We start from the raw sequence: 22,810 nt of genomic DNA on the forward strand, positions 1-22,810 counted from the left end.
CACAAAAACAAAGCAAAAATCAAAAACTAGAAGGAAAAATTTTTATCACAAGAAACAAAAAAAAATCTCAACAACGAAATTCATCACAATTGGATTGCAAATATGCCGTACAAACTGACATTGATAATGCACAGATAAATACTTTAGAACACTTTCCATTATATCTAGATTGCCAAAATAGTCACAACGAAATAGACTTATTAGGAAACTCTACATTTAAACCGATACAATATTCATCATGGATCACAACAATGAACAACAAAAACAACTTAAACAAAAAATGTATTGGAAAGACTTATTTCCCTAATTCGAAAAAGAAAACTTAACTAACAACATAAATTTATCAGGACTTCCAGATATAGATTAAAAAAACACAATTAATCTAAATTATAACCTATATGACCCTCTACAAAACATGCCTCATTCAAAAGCAGAAGTTGAAAAAATATTTCTATCAGCCCCAGACAAAGTGACAATTGAGCTACTTTAAAAATACCAAAACCTTGACCCAGTCATTAGACAACTAAAGTCTTGGCAAAATTATAAAACAAAATCTATAAAAGCAGATACCACAATTCTAGGAAACAAAACACTGCCTCGATACTTTAGAAAATTCACTAACACGTCTATAACATCTATAAACGAGGATACCAATGTTTTAGAACACTAAACACCTGAATTAAAAGTACCCTGTTTTCCACTAAGTTTGATACTCCTAGCATTTCACATTTCACATTCCTTAAGTACAAAAGCACATGCAGGATCAGAAAAAACATACTCAAGTTTTATCCAAAATTATTACTTTCCAGTTGCACCGATTTAAATTAAAGTATTATGAAACTATTGCATAACATGCTAGTTATATAAACCATCCCCACATCAGAAACAAATAGCCGAGAAACAAGATTTTAAAGGACAAAGTTTATATTTCAACCTCAGAATCTCATTTGATTCAAAAGGACCGATATCACCCTCTTCATAAGGAAACTCAAATACAATGCTTATAGTTGATGCGTTTACACACTATGTAGCACTCAACCCACTACCTCCTTGTAACGCCTATTATGCATATACAACACTAGGAACCATGGATAGCAAAATTTGTATTACCAGAAACTCATGTCACCGATAATGGCACTGAATTCATATATAAAGAAATCATCACATTATGCCATCTATATAACATTAAACACAAACCACGAACGTTTTATACCCCATGGACTAATGGTTTAGTCAAAGGAATGAACCGTTCACTACAAGAGTACCTCAGATGTATCATAAATAAAATGATACAAAATACACTGAATGGTCAACAGATGTAAATTTATTCCGTTTAGCTTATATTTCACAGATAACAACAACCCTAGGACTATCACCTTATGATACGGTTTTCAATCAAAAGCCACGGAAACCAATTAAGTTCGCAGCAAACTCCTCAACAATACACAAGGTTATTGCCAACCTACAAAAGAATCAATTTGTTTTACTTACCATTACACACGCACGATGAAGATCACTTTGATCACCCACAAATCTTAAAATTAGCTTCCAGCACACATACCGAAATGATTTTAAATGGAGATAAAAAACAAAATGAAAGTTATCAAAAAATAGCCAAAAAAAACTTTTACTAAGACAGGATGTTCAATCACATATAAATTCACGATTCACACCAGCTACAAACCTAAAAATTGGAACATTTGTCTCAATAGTTCAACACAGAAACATTCTTTTACCATATTACACAAAAGAACATGCTCTTTGCAAACTAACACAGTTATACTCCTTTACAGGACTCAAAGCTGTTCCCGACCCGACTGAAAATTAAAAATACCCGACTAAAATCTCAAAAAATAAGCAAAAAACAAATACCTCAAAAACAAAGAAAAAATTAAAAACTAGAAGAAAAAATTTTTATCACAAGAAACAAAAAAAAATCTCAACAACGAAATTCATCACAATTGGATTGCAAATATGCCGTACAAACTGACATTGATAATGCACAGATAAATAATTTAGAACACTTTCCATTATATCTAGATTGCCAAAATAGTCACAATGAAATAGACTTATTAGGAAACTCTACATTTAAACCGATACAATGTTCATCATGGATCACAACAATGAACAACAAAAACCACTTAAACAAAAAATGTATTGGAAAGACTTATTTTCCTAATTCGAAAAAGAAAACTTAACTAACAACATAAATTTATCAGGACTTCCAGATATAGATTAAAAAAACACAATTAATCTAAATTATAACCTATATGACCCTCTACAAAACATGCCTCATTCAAAAGCAGAAGTTGAAAAAATATTTTATCAGCCCCAGACAAAGTGACAATTGAACTACTACATAAATACCAAAACCTTGACCAAATCATTAGACAACTAAAGTCTTGGCAAAAATATAAAACAAAATCCATAAAAGCAGATACCACAATTCCAGGAAACAAAACACTGCCTCGATACTTTAGAAAATTCACTAACACGTCTATAACATCTATAAACGAGGATACCAATGTTTTAGAACACTAAACACCTGAATTAAAAGTACCCTGTTTTCCACTAAGTTTGATACTCCTAGCATTTCACATTTCACATTCCTTAAGTACAAAAGAACATGCAGGATCAGAAAAAAAAACATACCCAAATTTTATCCAAAATTATTACTTTCCAATTGCACCGATTTGGGTTAAATTATTATGAAACTATTGCATAACATGCTAGTTAAATAAACCATCCCCACATCAGAAACAAATAGCCGAGAAACAAGATTTTAAAGGACAAAGTTTATATTTCAACCTCAGAATCTCATTTGATTCAAAAGGACCGATATCACCCTCTTCAGAAGGAAACTCAAATACAATGCTTATAGTTGATGCGTTTACACACTATGTAGCACTCAACCCACTACCTCCTGGTAACGCCTATTATGCATATACAACACTAGGAACCATGGATAGCAAAATTTGTATTACCAGAAATTCTTGTCACCGATAATGGCACTGAATTCATATATAAAGAAATCATCACATTATGCCATCTATATAACATTAAACACAAACCACGAACGTTTCATACCCCATGGACTAATGGTTTAGTCAAAGGAATGAACCGTTCACTACAAGAGTACCTCAGATGTATCATAAATAAAATGATACAAAATACACTGAATGGTAAACAGATGTAAATTTATTCCGTTTAGCTTATATTTCACAGATAAAAACAACCCTAGGACTATCACCTTATGACACGGTTTTCAATCAAAAGCCACGGAAACCAATTAAGTTCGCAGCAAACTCCTCAACAATACACAAGGTTATTGCCAACCTACAAATGAATCAATTTGTTTTACTTACCATTACACACGCACGATGAAGATCACTTTGATCACCCACAAATCTTAAAATTAGCTTCCAGCACACATACCGAAATGATTTTAAATAGAGATAAAAAACACAATGAAAATTATCAAAAAATAGCCAAAAAAACTTTTACTAAGACAGAATGTTCAATCACATATAATTTCACGATTCACACCAGCTACAAACCTAAAAATTGGAACATTTGTTTCAATAGTTCAACACAGAAACAATCTTTTACCATATTACACAAAAGAACATGCTCTTCGCGAACTAACACAGTTATACTCCTTTACAGAACTCAAAGCTGTTCCCGACCCGACTGAAATTTAAAAATACCTGACTAAAATCTCAAAAAATAAGCAAAAAACAAATACCTCAAAAACAAAGAAAAAATCAAAAACTAGAAGAAAAAAACATTATCAAAATAAAAAAAAATCTCAACAACGAAAATCATCACGACTCAGAAATTTTCCATTGCACTCAGTCGAAACACGCCACCTAAATTACTAACAACAATAACAACAGTAGAAATACCACAAAATATTAAGTTTTTTCTTGCAAAAGACGAAACAACACCACGATTGGATTGCAAATATGCCGTACAAACTGACATTGATACTGTACAGATAAATAATTTAGAACACTTTCCATTATATCTAGATTGCCAAAATAATCACTACGAAATAGACTTATTAGGAAACTCTACCTTTAAACCGATACAAAATTCATCATGGATCACAATAATACACAACAAAAACCACTTGAACAAAAAATGTATTGGACAGACCTATTCCCCTAATTCGAAAAAGAAAACCTAACTAACAACATAAATTTATCAGGACTTCCAGATATAGATCCAAAATACACAATTAATCTAAATTATAACCTACATGACCCTCTACATAACATACCTCGTTCAAAAGCAGAAAAAGAAAAAATATTTCTATCAGCCCCAGCCAAAGTGACAATTGAACTACTACATAAATACCAAAACCTTGACCAAATCATTAGACAACTAAAGTCTTGGCAAAAATATAAAACAAAATCCATAAAAGCAGATACCACAATTCCAGGAAACAAAACACTGCCTCAATACTTTAGAAAATTCACTAACACGTCTATAACTTGATATTTAAACTCTATCACAATTCATTAATAAAGGTTTAGTCGAAACAATGCCAACAAAACACAACAAAGCATTTACATCACTCATCCTTAACTTACAACTCCAAAAAATTAAAGTACATCATTTCCGCAAACAACTATACAATCCACAGTAAAACCTTCTGTTATTCCAAAATACTCCAAATGGATTATCAAACAATTAATCCAGTAACACCATCACGACAAACAAATAAATAAAAAACGTCTAATAGAAACAAATTTTCAGATCAAAACCATAACTTTTTGCAAAAACCAAAATAAAAAAACCCCCCTATATGAACAGTCAAAATCAATCAAAAGCACAAAACTATAATCAAAACGTACCACAAAAAGCTTCTCACAAATTTTATTTTAACGATCAGCCGCGAACTAGAATGGATCGTTGAGAAAATTTTCCATTTTTTCAGCAAAACAAAAACATGACTATTAAACACAATACAAGGAATCAACCACATTATTGCGAAGATGAAAATTAATATAGTCAAAATCAACAATTCAGTGCAAATCAACAAAACAAAAATTGGAATATTGATCAACCAGATCCTATTTATCAACCAGATCTTTTCGGACCATATACACGAAACAAAAAAACACGACAAACAAGACTTAACCCAACATCATATGAAAATAATTTTCAATCACAAAATCCTATAAATACACAAAGTTATCAATCAGCTCAAATGCAAAATTAAATCCAATTACCATAACATTTTCAACAACTTGAAATATCAAAAACACAATTTACAATTTTTCTCAAATACCAAATACCGCAGAATCACTACAAACTACTATGAATTCATAACTTATGGATGAATCTTCTATATCTCCTAACAAACTTTTAATGACATTCACAGGATCAGATTCTGAATACTCAGTAGAAGAATATTTAAACGCCAAGTTAGTTTTAAATACAGGACTTAAACCAGTAAATACACCACTTCATCAAAATTGGATACATAGACGCACAGCTCTAACCCAAACCACACTTGATGGCTTATCCCATAAAAAGTTTTCAGTTTTACCATTAGATATTAAGTCAGATTGGATAAGATTCAAACAAGAATTTTCACAGATGTTTGACTCCGAAACAAACAAACAACATCAAAGAGATCTATGCAACGAAATTCGTAGACTCTCTAATGAAACAATCAATTAAATTGCAGTAAGAATCGAAACATTGGTAAAAAAAACATATTCCCGTAATACGCATGACTATAAAAACACAAAAATGACAGAAACTCTAATGATGACTCTAACACCACAATTACGAAAAATAGCAATAAAAAAGAGAGCATTAGATCCATCTTCAATTCTAGTACCCGATAAAACTAGGAGATAAACTAGAACAAGCTGAAGTCACTATGAAACTGGAAGAAACAGAAAGTTTAAAATTACAATACGTAAACAGCATCCATGCAACATCTTCACAAAAAAAATAATATTCATGACTCTGACGCTGAACTAGCTGAAAAAATTACTCAAATATTAAATATCTATCAGAAAAATTCAAATTTTAAAGGCAAACCATCATTCAAAAAATGGTGTAACTTTTGCCGTAGATATGGACATAGCATTGCTGACTTAATACAGAAACAACAGGATAATCAAAACAACCCACAGAAATATAGAGAACCAAATAAATCATTTTTTCAATACATGAAAAAAACTTATCAAAACAAAAACATTCACAGTAATAATAGTTCAGGAAAACCACTTCCAGACAGCTATAATACCCCTAGACAACAATCACGTTACAGAAATCACTACCGCGGAAGATCTTCAGATCAAAGAAATTCACGAAGTTTTTCACAAAATAGATATAGTCGATCAAACAGTCAAAACAATCAATATCGAAATAACTATTCAAGATCAAACTCAAACAGCAAATAGGAATTTGACACAATACCAAAGTTCTTAACAAAACTATGGAAGTAGCACACCTAAACATCAAAGACAAATTAACCAAGTACAACCAACTGATGAAACCCAATCAGACCCGCCCGGATTTGATAACACAGAAAATTCAGAATTACAACTAAATCACATAAATTGTGAATCCACAGATGATGCGAGCGAAACAAATGTACGCTTTCAATAAACTAACATCAAATTGAAAATGAATACAAAACACCGATCGAATTGAATTTTGATCAAAACAATAAGAATTTTTTAAATTTTGAAAATTCCGATAATACACAAAACATAACAGACTATACCGAACAAGAACTTAAAGGAAGTTCAACTACGAACAATTTATACCAGAATATAACAAATAAAGTACAACTACCAAAAGAAAATTTGGACAATCTTACTTTTCTTAGAAAGTCCAGAGAGCAACAATTTTCAATCACCAGACCTCTAAATTGATTTTGTAATAGACTCAAGAGCAGAATCGAATTTTATAAACATTCCCACATGGTTATGATACACAATACACTACTTACACCACTTCACCACTACAATACACCACTTCATCAGAGTTGGATACATAGACGCACAGCTCTAATCCAAACCACACTTGATCGCGCAACCCATAAAAAGTTTTCAGTTTTACCATTAGATATTAAGTCAGATTGGAAAAGTTTCAAACAAGTTTTTTCAAAAATAATCTACTCTGAAAGAAACAAACAACATCGAAGAGTTCTATGCAACGAAGTTCGTAGACTCCCTAATGAAACAATCAATTAAATTGCAGTAGAAATTGAAACATTGGTAAGAAAAGCATCTTCCCTTAATACGCATGACTATGAAAACACAAAAATGACAGAAACTCTATTGATGACTCTAACACCACAATTACGGAAAATAGCAATAAAAAAGAGAGCATTGGATCCATCTCCAATTCTAGAACCCGATAAAACTAGGAGGTAAACTAGAACAAGCTGAAGTCACTATGGAACTGGAAGAAACAGAAAGTTTAAAATTACAATACGTAAACAGCATCCATACAACATCTTCACAAAAAAAATAACATTCATAACATTTTAAATATTCTCAGACAACAAAATATTTTTGAATGGATAACAGAACATCCAAAACGATTTGAAGAAATAAAAACACTCTTCACTGAACAAATATCAAATACTACTCCAGATCCAGACCAACCATTTTATGCTATGTGCGACGCCTCCAATTTCTGCATCGGCTCAGCATTATTACAATCACGCAGTGGAACAAATAAATTGAATTTTGTTTCAGCAAACTCAAGACTATTTACACAAGCTGAACTTAGACTCTCTTCCTTTATGAGAGAATGCACAGCTAAAAATATACTCTGACAGAATATGATTTTTTAATACTTGGATCAAAACATCCAACAGTTCTATTTAAAGATCATAAGCCTATAATTATTCCATTGACACAAAAATCTAATTCAATCTATAAATTTATTGATTTCAAATAATTCTAATGAAATTCCCACACTTACATACAGTTTGGTCCGCTAGAAAGCATCTTCCATTGCACTCAGTCGAAACACACCACCTAAATTACTAACAAGAATAACAACAGTAGAAATACCACAAAATATTAAGTTTTTTCTTGCAAAAGACGAAACAACGCCACGATTGGATTGCAAATACGCCGTACAAACTGACATTGATACTGTACAGATAAATAATTTAGAACACTTTCCATTATAGACTTATTAGGAAACTCTACTTTTAAACCGATACAAAATTCATCATGGATCACAATAATACACAACAAAAACCACTTAAACAAAAAATGTATTGGACAGACCTATTCCCCTAATTCGAAAAAGAAAACTTAACTAACAACATAAATTTATCAGGACTTCCAGATATAGATCTAAAAACACAATTAATCTTAATTATAACCTACATGACCCTCTACATAACATACCTCATTCAAAAGCAGAAATTGAAAAATTATTTCTATCAGCCCCTGAAAAATTGACAATTGAGCTACTTTAAAAATACCAAAACCTTGACCCAGTCATTAGACAACTGAAGTCTTGGCAAAATTATAAAACAAAATCCATAAAAGCAGATACCACAATTCTAGGAAACAAAACACTGCCTCAATACTTTAGAAAATTCACTAACACGTCTATAACATCTATAAACGAGGATACCAATGTTTTAGAACACTAAACACCTGAATTAAAAGTACCCTGTTTTCCACTAAGTTTGATACTCCTTGCATTTCACATTTCACATTCCTTAAGTACAAAAGAACATGCAGGATCAGAAAAAACATACTCAAGTTTTATCCAAAATTATTACTTTCCAGTTGCACCGATTTAAATTAAAGTATTATGAAACTATTGCATAACATGCTAGTTATATAAACCATCCCCACATCAGAAACAAATAGCCGAGAAACAAGATTTTAAAGGACAAAGTTTATATTTCAACCTCAGAATCTCATTTGATTCAAAAGGACCGATATCACCCTCTTCATAAGGAAACTCAAATACAATGCTTATAGTTGATGCGTTTACACACTATGTAGCACTCAACCCACTACCTCCTTGTAACGCCTATTATGCATATACAACACTAGGAACCATGGATAGCAAAATTTGTATTACCAGAAACTCATGTCACCGATAATGGCACTGAATTCATATATAAAGAAATCATCACATTATGCCATCTATATAACATTAAACACAAACCACGAACGTTTTATACCCCATGGACTAATGGTTTAGTCAAAGGAATGAACCGTTCACTACAAGAGTACCTCAGATGTATCATAAATAAAATGATACAAAATACACTGAATGGTCAACAGATGTAAATTTATTCCGTTTAGCTTATATTTCACAGATAACAACAACCCTAGGACTATCACCTTATGATACGGTTTTCAATCAAAAGCCACGGAAACCAATTAAGTTCGCAGCAAACTCCTCAACAATTCACAAGGTTATTGCCAACCTACAAAAGAATCAATTTGTTTTACTTACCATTACACACGCACGATGAAGATCACTTTGATCACCCACAAATCTTAAAATTAGCTTCCAGCACACATACCAAAATGATTTTAAATAGAGATAAAAAAACAAAATGAAATTTATCAATAAATTGCCAAAAAAAACTTTTACTAAGACAGGATGTTCAATCACATATAAATTCACGATTCACACCAGCTACAAACCTAAAAATTGGAACATTTGTCTCAATAGTTCAACACAGAAACATTTTTTTACCATGTTACACAAAAGAACATGCTCTTTGCGAACTAACACAGTTATACTCCTTTACAGGACTCAAAGCTGTTCCCGACCCGACTGAAAATTAAAAATACCCGACTAAAATCTCAAAAAATAAGCAAAAAACAAATACCACAAAAACAAAGCAAAAATCAAAAACTAGAAGGAAAAATTTTTATCACAAGAAACAAAAAAAATCTCAACAACGAAATTCATCACAATTGGATTGCAAATATGCCGTACAAACTGACATTGATAATGCACAGATAAATACTTTAGAACACTTTCCATTATATCTAGATTGCCAAAATAGTCACAACGAAATAGACTTATTAGGAAACTCTACATTTAAACCGATACAATATTCATCATGGATCACAACAATACACAACAAAAACCACTTGAACAAAAAATGTATTGGACAGACCTATTTCTCTAATTCCAAAAAAAAAAACTTAACTAACAACATAAATTTATCAGGACTTCCAGATATAGTTTCAAAAAACACAATTAATCTAAATTATAACCTATATGACCCTCTACAAAACATGCCTCATTCAAAAGCAGAAGTTGAAAAGATATTTCTATCAGCCCCAGACAAAGTGACAATTGAACTACTACATAAATACCAAAACCTTGACCAAATCATTAGACAACTAAAGTCTTGGCAAAAATATAAAACAAAATCCATAAAAGCAGATACCACATTTCCAGGAAACAAAACACTGCCTCAATACTTTAGAAAATTCACTAACACGTCTATAACATCTATAAACGAGGATACCAATGTTTTAGAACACTAAACACCTGAATTAAAAGTACCCTGTTTTCCACTAAGTTTGATACTCCTAGCATTTCACATTTCACATTCCTTAAGTACAAAAGAACATGCAGGATCAGAAAAAAAACATACTCAAATTTTATCCAAAATTATTACTTTCCAATTGCACCGATTTGGATTAAAGTATTATGAAACTATTGCATAACATGCTAGTTAAATAAAACATCCCCACATCAGAAACAAATAGCCGAGAAACAAGATTTTAAAGGACAAAGTTTATATTTCAACCTCAGAATCTCATTTGATTCAAAAGGACCGATATCACCCTCTTCAGAAGGAAACTCAAATACAATGCTTATAGTTGATGCGTTTACACTTTATGTAGCACTCAACCCACTACCTCCTTGTAATGCCTATTATGCATATACAACACTAGGAACCCTGGATAGCAAAATTTGTATTACCAGAAATTCTTGTCACCGATAATGGCACTGAATTCATATATAAAGAAATCATCACATTAAGCCATCTATTTAACATTAAACACAAACCACGAACGTTTCATACCCCATGGACTAATGGTTTAGTCAAAGGAATGAACCGTTCACTACAAGAATACCTCAGATGTATCATAAATAAAATGATACAAAATACACTGAATGGTCAACAGATGTAAATTTATTCCGTTTAGCTTATATTTCACAGATTAAAACAACCCTAGGACTATCACCTTATGATACGGTTTTCAATCAAAAGCCACGGAAACCAATTAAGTTCGCAGCAAACTCCTCAACAATACACAAGGTTATTGCCAACCTACAAAAGAATCAATTTGTTTTACTTACCATTACACACGCACGATAAAGATCACTTTGATCACCCACAAATCTTAAAATTAGCTTCCAGCACACATACCGAAATGATTTTAAATAGAGATAAAAAAACAAAATGAAAGTTATCAAAAAATAGCCAAAAAAACTTTTACTAAGACAGGATGTTCAATCACATATAAATTCACCATTCACACCAGCTACAAACTTAAAAATTGGAACATTTGTCTCAATAGTTCAACACAGAAACATTCTTATACCATATTACACAAAAGAACATGCTCTTTGCGAACTAACACAGTTATACTCCTTTACAGGACTCAAAGTTGTTCCCGACCCGACTGAAAAATAAAAATACCCGACTAAAATCTCAAAAAATAAGCAAAAAACAAATACCTCAAAAACAAAGAAAAAATCAAAAACTAGAAGAAAAAATTTTTATCACAAGAAACAAAAAAAAATCTCAACAACGAAATTCATCACAATTGGATTGCAAATATGCCGTACAAACTGACATTGATAATGCACAGATAAATAATTTAGAACACTTTCCATTATATCTAGATTGCCAAAATAGTCACAATGAAATAGACTTATTAGGAAACTCTACATTTAAACCGATACAATGTTCATCATGGATCACAACAATGAACAACAAAAACCACTTAAACAAAAAATGTATTGGAAAGACATATTTCCCTAATTCGAAAAAGAAAACTTAACTAACAACATAAATTTATCAGGACTTCCAGATCTAGATCCAAAATACACAATTAATCTAAATTATAACCTACATGACCCTCTACATAACATACCTCGTTCAAAAGCAGAAAATGAAAAAATATTTCTATCAGCCCCCGACAAATTGACAGTTGAGCTACTTCAAAAATACCAAAAACTTGACCCATTCATTAGACAACTAAAGTCTTGGCAAAAATATAAAACAAAATCCATAAAAGCAGATACCACATTTCCAGGAAACAAAACACTGCCTCAATACTTTAGAAAATTCACTAACACGTCTATAACATCTATAAACGAGGATACCAATGTTTTAGAACACTAAACACCTGAATTAAAAGTACCCTGTTTTCCACTAAGTTTGATACTCCTAGCATTTCACATTTCACATTCCTTAAGTACAAAAGAACATGCAGGATCAGAAAAAAAAACATACTCAAATTTTATCCAAAATTATTACTTTCCAATTGCACCGATTTGGATTAAAGTATTATGAAACTATTGCATAACATGCTAGTTAAATAAACCATCCCCACATCAGAAACAAAAAGCCGAGAAACAAGATTTTAAAGGACAAAGTTTATATTTCAACCTCAGAATCTCATTTGCAGATACGCAAAACATTATCAAAAGAAAAAAAATCTCAACAACGAAAATGATTACGACTCAGAAATTTTCCATTGCACTCAGTCGAAACACACCACCTAAATTACTAACAAGAATAACAACAGTAGAAATACCACAAAAAATTAAGTTTTTTCTTGCAAAAGACGAAACAACACCACGATTGGATTGCAAATACGCCGTACAAACTGACATTGATACTGTACATATAGATAATTTAGAACACTTTCCATTATATCTAGATTGCCAAAATAATCACAACGAAATAGACTTTTTAGGAAACTCTACATTTAAACCGATACAATATTCATCATGGATCACAACAATACACAACAAAAACCACTTAAACAAAAAATGTATTGGACAGACCTATTTCCCTAATACCATTAGATATTAAGTCAGATTGGAAAAGTTTCAAACAAGAATTTTCAAAAATAATCTACTCTGAAAGAAACAAACAACATCAAAGAGTTCTATGCAACGAAATTCGTAGACTCCCTAATGAAACAATCAATTAAATTGCAGTAGAAATTGAAACATTGGTAAGAAAAGCAATTTCCCGTAATACGCATGACTATGAAAACACAAAAATGACAGAAACTCTATTGATGACTCTAGCACCACAATTACGGAAAATAGCAATAAAAAAGAGAGCATTAGATCCATCTTCAATTCTAGAACCCGATAAAACTAGGAGGTAAACTAGAACAAGCTGAAGTCACTATGAAACTGGAAGAAACAGAAAGTTTAAAATTACGATACGTAAACAGCATCTATACAACATCTTCACAAAAAAAATAACATTCATGACTCTGACGCTGAACTAGCTGAAAAAATTACTCAAATATTAATTATCTATGAGAAAAATTCAAATTTTAAAGGCAAACCATCATTCAAAAAATGGCGTAACTTTTGCCGTAGATATGGACATAGCATTGCTGACTTAATACAGAAACAACAGGATAATCAAAACAAACCACAGAAATATAGAGAACCAAATAGATCATTTTTTCAATACATGAAAAAAAATTATCAAAACAAAAATATTCACAGTAATAATAGTTCAGGAAAACCACTTCCAGACAGCTATAATACCCCTAGACAACAATCACCTTACAGAAATCACTACCGCGGAAGATCTTCAGATCAAAGAAATTCACGAAGTTTTTCACAAAATAGATATAGTCGATCAAACAGTCAAAACAATCAATATCGAAATAACTATTCAAGATCAAACTCAAACAGCAAATAGGAATTTGACACAATACCAAAGTTCTTAACAAAACTATAGAAGTAGCACACCTAAACATCAAAGACAAATTAACCAAGTACAACCAACTGATGAAACCCAATCAGACCCGCCCGGATTTGATAACACAGAAAATTCAGAATTACAACTAAATCACATAAATTGTGAATCCACAGATGATGCGAGCGAAACAAAAAGTACGCTTTCAATAAACTAGCATCAAATTGAAAATGAATACAAAACACCGATCGAATTGAACTTTGATCAAAACAATAAGAATTTTTTAAATTTTGAAAATTCCGATAATACACAAAACATAACAGACTATACCGAACAAGAACTTAAAGGAAGTTCAACTACGAACAATTTATACCAGAATATAACAAATAAAGTACAACTACCAAAAAAAAAACTTGGACAATCTTACTTTTCTTAGAAAGTCCAGAGAGCAACAATTTTCAATCACCAGACCTCTAAATTGCTTTTGCAATAGACTCAGGAGCAGAATCGAATTTTATAAACATTCCCACATGGTTATGATACACAATACACTACTTACACCACTTCACCACTACAATACACCACTTCATCAAAGTTGGATACATAGACGCACAGCTCTAATCCAAACCACACTTGATCCCGCATCCCATAAAAAGTTTTCAGTTTTACCATTAGATTTTAAGTCAGATTGGAAAAGTTTCAAACAAGAATTTTCAAAAATAATCTACTCTGAAAGAAACAAACAACATCAAATAGTTCTATGCAACGAAATTCGTAGACTCCCTAATGAAACAATCAATTAAATTGCAGTAAAAATTGAAACATTGGTAAGAAAAGCATATTCCCGTAATACGCATGACTATGAAAACACAAAAATGACAGAAACTCTATTGATGACTCTAACACCACAATTACGGAAAATAGCAATAAAAAAGAGAGCATTGGATCCATCTTCAATTCTAGAACCCGATAAAACTAGGAGGTAAACTAGAACAAGCTGAAGTCACTATGGAACTGAAAGAAACAGAAAGTTTAAAATTACAATACGTAAACAGCATCCATACAACATCTTCACAAAAAAATAACATTCATAACATTTTAAATATTCTCAGACAACAAAATATTTTTGAATGGACAACAGAACATCCAAAACGATTTGAAGAAATAAAAACACTCTTCACTGAACAAATATCAAATACTTACTCCAGATCCAGACCAACCATTTTATGCTATGTGCGACGCCTCCAATTTCTGCATCGGCTCAGCATTATTACAATCACGCAGTGGAACAAATAAGTTGAATTTTGTTTCAGCAAACTCAAGACTATTTACACAAGCTGAACTTAGACTCTCTTCCTTGATGAGAGAATGCACAGCTAAAAATATACTCTGACAGAATATGATTTTTTAATACTTGGATCAAAACATCCAACAGTTCTATTTAAAGATCATAAACCTATAATTATTCCATTGACACAAAAATCTAATTCAATCTATAAATTTATTGATTTCAATTAATTCTAATGAAATTCCCACACTTACATACAGTTTGGACCGCTAGAAAGTATCTTCCATTGCACTCAGTCGAAACACAACACCTAAATTACTAACAAGAATAACAACAGTAGAAATACCACAAAATATTAAGTTTTTTCTTGCAAAAGACGAAACAACATCACGATTGGATTGCAAATACGCCGTACAAACTGACATTGATACTGTACAGATAAATAATTTAGAACACTTTCCATTATATCTAGATTGCCAAAATAATCACTACGAAATAGACTTATTAGGAAACTCTACCTTTAAACCGATACAAAATTCATCATGGATCACATTAATACACAACAAAAACCACTTGAACAAAAAATGTATTGGACAGACCTATTCCCCTAATTCGAAACAGAAAACTTAACTAACAACATAAATTTATCAGGACTTCCAGATATAGATCCAAAATACACAATTAATCTAAATTATAACCTACATGACCCTCTACATAACATACCTCATTCAAAAGCAGAAATTGAAAAACTATTTCTATCAGCCCCAGACAAATTGACAATTGAGCTACTTTAAAAAAACCAAAACCTTGACCCAGTCATTAGACAACTAAAGTCTTGGCAAAATTATAAAACAAAATCCATAAAAGCAGATACCACAATTCTAGGAAACAAAACACTGCCTCGATACTTTAGAAAATTCACTAACACGTCTATAACATCTATAAACGAGGATACCAATGTTAATGAACACTAAACACCTGAATTAAAAGTACCCTGTTTTCCACTAAGTCTGATACTCCTAGCATTTCACATTTCACATTCCTTAAGTACAAAAGAACATGCAGGATCAGAAAAAACATACTCATGTTTTATCCAAAATTATTACTTTCCAGTTGCACCGATTTAAATTAAAGTATTATGAAACCATTGCATAACATGCTAGTTATATAAACCATCCCCACATCAGAAACAAATAGCCGAGAAACAAGATTTTAAAGGACAAAGTTTATATTTCAACCTCAGAATCTCATTTGATTCAAAAGGACCGATATCACCCTCTTCATAAGGAAACTCAAATACAATGCTTATAGTTGATGCGTTTACACACTATGTAGAACTCAACCCACTACCTCCTGGTAACGCCTATTATGCATATACAACACTAGGAACCATGGATAGCAAAATTTGTATTACCAGAAATTCTTGTCACCGATAATGGCACTGAATTCATATATAAAGAAATCATCACATTATGCCATCTATTTAACATTAAACACAAACCACGAACGTTTCATACCCCATGGACTAATGGTTTAGTCAAAGGAATGAACCGTTCCCTACAAGAGTACCTCAGATGTATCATAACTAAAATGATACAAAATACACTGAATGGTCAACAGATGTAAATTTATTTCGTTTAGCTTATATTTCACAGATAACAACAACCCTAGGACTATCACTTTATGATACAGTTTTCAATCAAAAGCCACGGAAACCAATTAAGTTCGCAGCAAACTCCTCAACAATACACAAGGTTATTGCCAACCTACAAAAGAATCAATTTGTTTTCCTTACCATTACACACGCACGATGAAGATCACTTTGATCACCCACAAATCTTAAAATTAGCTTCCAGCACACATACCGAAATGATTTTAAATAGAGATAAAAAACAAAATGAAAGTTATCAAAAAATAGCCAAAAAAAACTTTTACTAAGACAGGATGTTCAATCACATATAAATTCACGATTCACACAAGCTACAAACCTAAAAATTGGAACATTTGTCTCAATAGTTCAACACAGAAAAATTCTTTTACCATATTACACAAAAGAACATGCTCTTTGCGAACTAACACAGTTATACTCCTTTACAGGACTCAAAGCTGTTCCCGACCCGACTGAAAATTAAAAATACCCGACTAAAATCTCAAAAAATAAGCAAAAAACAAATACCTCAAAAACAAAGAAAAAATTAAAAACTAGAAGAAAAAATTTTTATCACAAGAAACAAAAAAAAATCTCAACAACGAAATGCATCACAATTGGATTGCAAATATGCCGTACAAACTGACATTGATAATGCACAGATAAATAATTTAGAACACTTTCCATTATATCTAGATTGCCAAAATAGTCACAATGAAATAGACTTATTAGGAAACTCTACATTTAAACCGATACAATATTCATCATGGATCACAACAATGAACAACAAAAACCACTTAAACAAAAAATGTATTGGAAAGACTTATTTCCCTAATTCGAAAAAGAAAACTTAACTAACAACATTAATTTATCAGGACTTCCAGATATAGATTAAAAAACCACAATTAATCTAAATTATAACCTATATGACCCTCTACAAAACATGCCTCATTCAAAAGCAGAAGTTGAAAAAATATTTCTATCAGCCCCAGACAAAGTGACAATTGAACTACTACATAAATACCAAAACCTTGACCAAATCATTAGACAACTAAAGTCTTGGCAAAAATATAAAACAAAATCCATAAAAGCAGATACCACAATTCCAGGAAACAAAACACTGCCTCAATACTTTAGAAAATTCACTAACACGTCTATAACATCTATAAACGAGGATACCAATGTTTTAGAACACTAAACACCTGAATTAAAAGTACCCTGTTTTCCACTAAGTTTGATACTCCTAGCATTTCACATTTCACATTCCTTAAGTACAAAAGAACATGCAGGATCAGAAAAAAAACATACTCAAATTTTATCCAAAATTATTACTTTCCAATTGCACCGATTTGGATTAAAGTATTATGAAACTTTTGCATAACATGCTAGTTAAATAAACCATCCCCACATCAGAAACAAATAGCCGAGAAACAAGATTTTAAAGGACAAAGTTTATATTTCAACCTCAGAATCTCATTTGATTCAAAAGGACCGATATCACCCTCTTCAGAAGGAAACTCAAATACAATGCTTATAGTTGATGCGTTTACATGCTATGTAGCACGCAACCCACTACCTCCTTGTAATGCCTATTATGCATATACAACACTAGGAACCCTGGATAGCAAAATTTGTATTACCAGAAATTCTTGTCACCGATAATGGCACTGAATTCATATATAAAGAAATCATCACATTATGCCATCTATATAACATTAAACACAAACCACGAACGTCTCATACCCCATGGACTAATGGTTTAGTCAAAGGAATGAACCGTTCACTACAAGAGTACCTCAGATGTATCATAAATAAAATGATACAAAATACACTGAATGGTCAACAGATGTAAATTTATTCCGTTTAGCTTATATTTCACAGATAACAACAACCCTAGAACTATCACCTTATGATACGGTTTTCAATCAAAAGCCACGGAAACCAATTAAGTTCGCAGCAAACTCCTCAACAATACACAAGGTTATTGCCAACCTACAAATGAATCAATTTGTTTTACTTACCATTACACACGCACGATGAAGATCACTTTGATCACCCACAAATCTTAAAATTAGCTTTCAGCACACATACCGAAATGATTTTAAATAGAGATAAAAAACACAATGAAAATTATCAAAAAATAGCCAAAAAAACTTTTACTAAGACAGAATGTTCAATCACATATAAATTCACGATTCACACCAGCTACAAACCTAAAAATGGAACATTTGTCTCAATAGTTCAACACAGAAACAATCTTTTACCATATTACACAAAAGAACATGCTCTTCGCGAACTAACACAGTTATACTCCTTTACAGAACTCAAAGTTGTTCCCGACCCGACTGAAATTTAAAAATACCCGACTAAAATCTCAAAAAATAAGCAAAAAACAAATACCTCAAAAACAAAGAAAAAATCAAAAACTAGAAGAAAAAAACATTATCAAAAGAAAAAAAATCTCAACAACGAAAATCATCACGACTCAGAAATTTTCCATTGCACTCAGTCGAAACACGCCACCTAAATTACTAACAGCAATAACAACAGTAGAAATACCACAAAATATTAAGTTTTTTCTTGCAAAAGACGAAACAAGACCACGATTGGATTGCAAATATGCCGTACAAACTGACATTGATACTGTACAGATAAATAATTTAGAACACTTTCCATTATATCTAGATTGCCAAAATAATCACTACGAAATAGACTTATTAGGAAACTCTACCTTTAAACCGATACAAAATTCATCATGGATCACAATAATACACAACAAAAACCACTTGAACAAAAAATGTATTGGACAGACCTATTCCCCTAATTCGAAAAAGAAAACTTAACTAACAACATAAATTTATCAGGACTTCCAGATATAGATCCAAAATACACAATTAATCTAAATTATAACCTACATGACCCTCTACATAACATACCTCATTGAAAAGCAGAAATTGAAAAATTATTTTTATCAGCTCCAGACAAATTGACAATTGAGCTACTTTAAAAATACCAAAACCTTGACCCAGTCATTAGACAACTAAAGTCTTGGCAAAATTATAAAACAAAATCTATAAAAGCAGATACCACAATTCTAGGAAACAAAAAACTGCCTCGATACTTTAGAAAATTCACTAACACGTCTATAACATCTATAAACGAGGATACCAATGTTTTAGAACACTAAACACCTGAATTAAAAGTACCCTGTTTTCCACTAAGTTTGATACTCCTAGCATTTCACATTTCACATTCCTTAAGTACAAAAGAACATGCAGGATCAGAAAAAAAACATACTCAAATTTTATCCAAAATTATTACTTTCCAATTGCACCGATTTGGATTAAAGTATTATGAAACTATTGCATAACATGCTAGTTAAATAAAACATCCCCACATCAGAAACAAATAGCCGAGAAACAAGATTTTAAAGGACAAAGTTTATATTTCAACCTCAGAATCTCATTTGATTCAAAAGGACCGATATCACCCTCTTCAGAAGGAAACTCAAATACAATGCTTATAGTTGATGCGTTTACACACTATGTAGCACTCAACCCACTACCTCCTTGTAATGCCTATTATGCATATACAACACTAGGAACCCTGGATAGCAAAATTTGTATTACCAGAAATTCTTGTCACCGATAAGGGCACTGAATTCATATATAAAGAAATCATCACATTAAGCCATCTATTTAACATTAAACACAAACCACGAACGTTTCATACCCCATGGACTAATGGTTTAGTCAAAGGAATGAACCGTTCACTACAAGAATACCTCAGATGTATCATAAATAAAATGATACAAAATACACTGAATGGTCAACAGATGTAAATTTATTCCGTTTAGCTTATATTTCACAGATTAAAACAACCCTAGGACTATCACCTTATGATACGGTTTTCAATCAAAAGCCACGGAAACCAATTAAGTTCGCAGCAAACTCCTCAACAATACACAAGGTTATTGCCAACCTACAAAAGAATCAATTTGTTTTACTTACCATTACACACGCACGATAAAGATCACTTTGATCACCCACAAATCTTAAAATTAGCTTCCAGCACACATACCGAAATGATTTTAAATAGAGATAAAAAAACAAAATGAAAGTTATCAAAAAATAGCCAAAAAAACTTTTACTAAGACAGGATGTTCAATCACATATAAATTCACCATTCACACCAGCTACAAACATTCACACCAGCTACAACAGAATGTTCAATCACATATAAATTCACGATTCACACCAGCTACAAACCTAAAAATGGAACATTTGTCTCAATAGTTCAACACAGAAACAATCTTTTACCATATTACACAAAAGAACATGCTCTTCGCGAACTAACACAGTTATACTCCTTTACAGAACTCAAAGTTGTTCCCGACCCGACTGAAATTTAAAAATACCCGACTAAAATCTCAAAAAATAAGCAAAAAACAAATACCTCAAAAACAAAGAAAAAATCAAAAACTAGAAGAAAAAAACATTATCAAAAGAAAAAAAATCTCAACAACGAAAATCATCACGACTCAGAAATTTTCCATTGCACTTAGTCGATGGAAAAGGTTATTGCCAACCTACAAATACACAAGGTTATTGCCAACCTACAAATGAATCAATTTGTTTTACTTACCATTACACACGCACGATGAAGATCACTTTGATCACCCACAAATCTTAAAATTAGCTTCCAGCACACATACCGAAATGATTTTAAATAGAGATAAAAAAACAAAATGAAAGTTATCAAAAATAGCCAAAAAACGTTTACTAAGACAGCATGTTCAATCACATATAAATTCACGATTCACACCAGCTACAAACCTAAAAATTGGAACATTTGTCTCAATAGTTCAACACAGAAACAATCTTTTACCATATTACACAAAAGAACATGCTCTTCGCGAACTAACAAAGTTTTACTTCTTTACAGAACTCAAAACTGTTCCCGACCCGACTGAAAATTAAAAATACCCGACTAAAATCTCAAGAAATAATCAAAAAACAAATACCTCAAAAACAAAGAAAAAATCAAAAACTAGAAGAAAAAAATTTTATCACGAAAAAAAATAAAAATCTCAACAACAAAAATCATCACAACTCAGAAGTCAACCACGAAAAGATTACAAAACTTTCATTCCACAATCTAGAATTTTAAAGAAAGTTGAAGTTTAAAAACCCCTTTCTAATTAATTACTCATGATTAACTTCCAAGAATTTAATAAGTTTTTCTTCTCTTTTCTAAAAATCTATGCTGATACTCTTGAACAACTAGTTCAACTTTAGCCAATCAGAAACTATCTAAACGTCACCTTATTCTGACACCATTTCTTTAGCCGACACTTTGCAAACTCCAAACATATATGAAACTATAACTTAAAGACCTCCAGGTCAAAAATAAGGAACAAGCTCATATATGACAACCGAAATAAACAAAATCTGGATATTACAACCGTCCCCTCTATCACCTAGTACAAAGATCAATCAACAATCAATTTTGTCCCAACTCACACTCTAAATTTCTCTCAAGGAAAAGTATTAAATGAGCCTAAAGTAAAAATGGAACGTGATAATTTAGCCTAAAGTACAAATAACTTCTGAATACCCCCGGTCATCCAATAAATAAAAACAAAACTAAAAAGCTAATTCTTAGACCCTCAGTCTTGCCCCCACCACAAATTGCCTATAACCAACCCACTTGACAAAAACAAAGTAGACTCAGGAGCAGAATCGAATATTATAAACATTCCCACATAGAATGAAATACAAACTTTACATCCAAAAATTTTACCGTCAAAGACCTCAACCAAATTAGCTACGGCACAAGGATGGATCCTGTTTAACAAATTTCGGAAAAATTCAATTACTCCTTATTACCACTCGAACAATGGAACAAAATGAACTTTTAAAAAACCTTT

The 22,810-nt window shown here is 31.7% G+C and overlaps 2 protein-coding genes across 3 annotated transcripts in view; one reads left to right on the plus strand and one right to left on the minus strand.

Moving 5' to 3' along the window:
• Positions 1-22,116, minus strand: part of LOC134845976 (AFG3-like protein spg-7) — a 268,817-nt gene extending 246,701 nt beyond the window's left edge. The window contains exon 1 of the mRNA XM_063863130.1: positions 22,109-22,116. The gene's annotated coding sequence lies outside the window, so the exon portion shown is untranslated. The remainder of the gene's footprint in view (positions 1-22,108) is intronic.
• LOC134845987 (protein fem-1 homolog C-like) overlaps positions 1-22,810 on the plus strand; it is a 390,705-nt gene that overhangs the window by 282,709 nt on the left and 85,186 nt on the right. The window lies entirely within an intron of this gene.

The sequence above is a fragment of the Symsagittifera roscoffensis genome, chromosome 1, assembly GCF_963678635.1.
Source record: "Symsagittifera roscoffensis chromosome 1, txSymRosc1.1, whole genome shotgun sequence".
Classification (NCBI taxonomy): Eukaryota; Metazoa; Xenacoelomorpha; order Acoela; family Convolutidae; genus Symsagittifera; species Symsagittifera roscoffensis.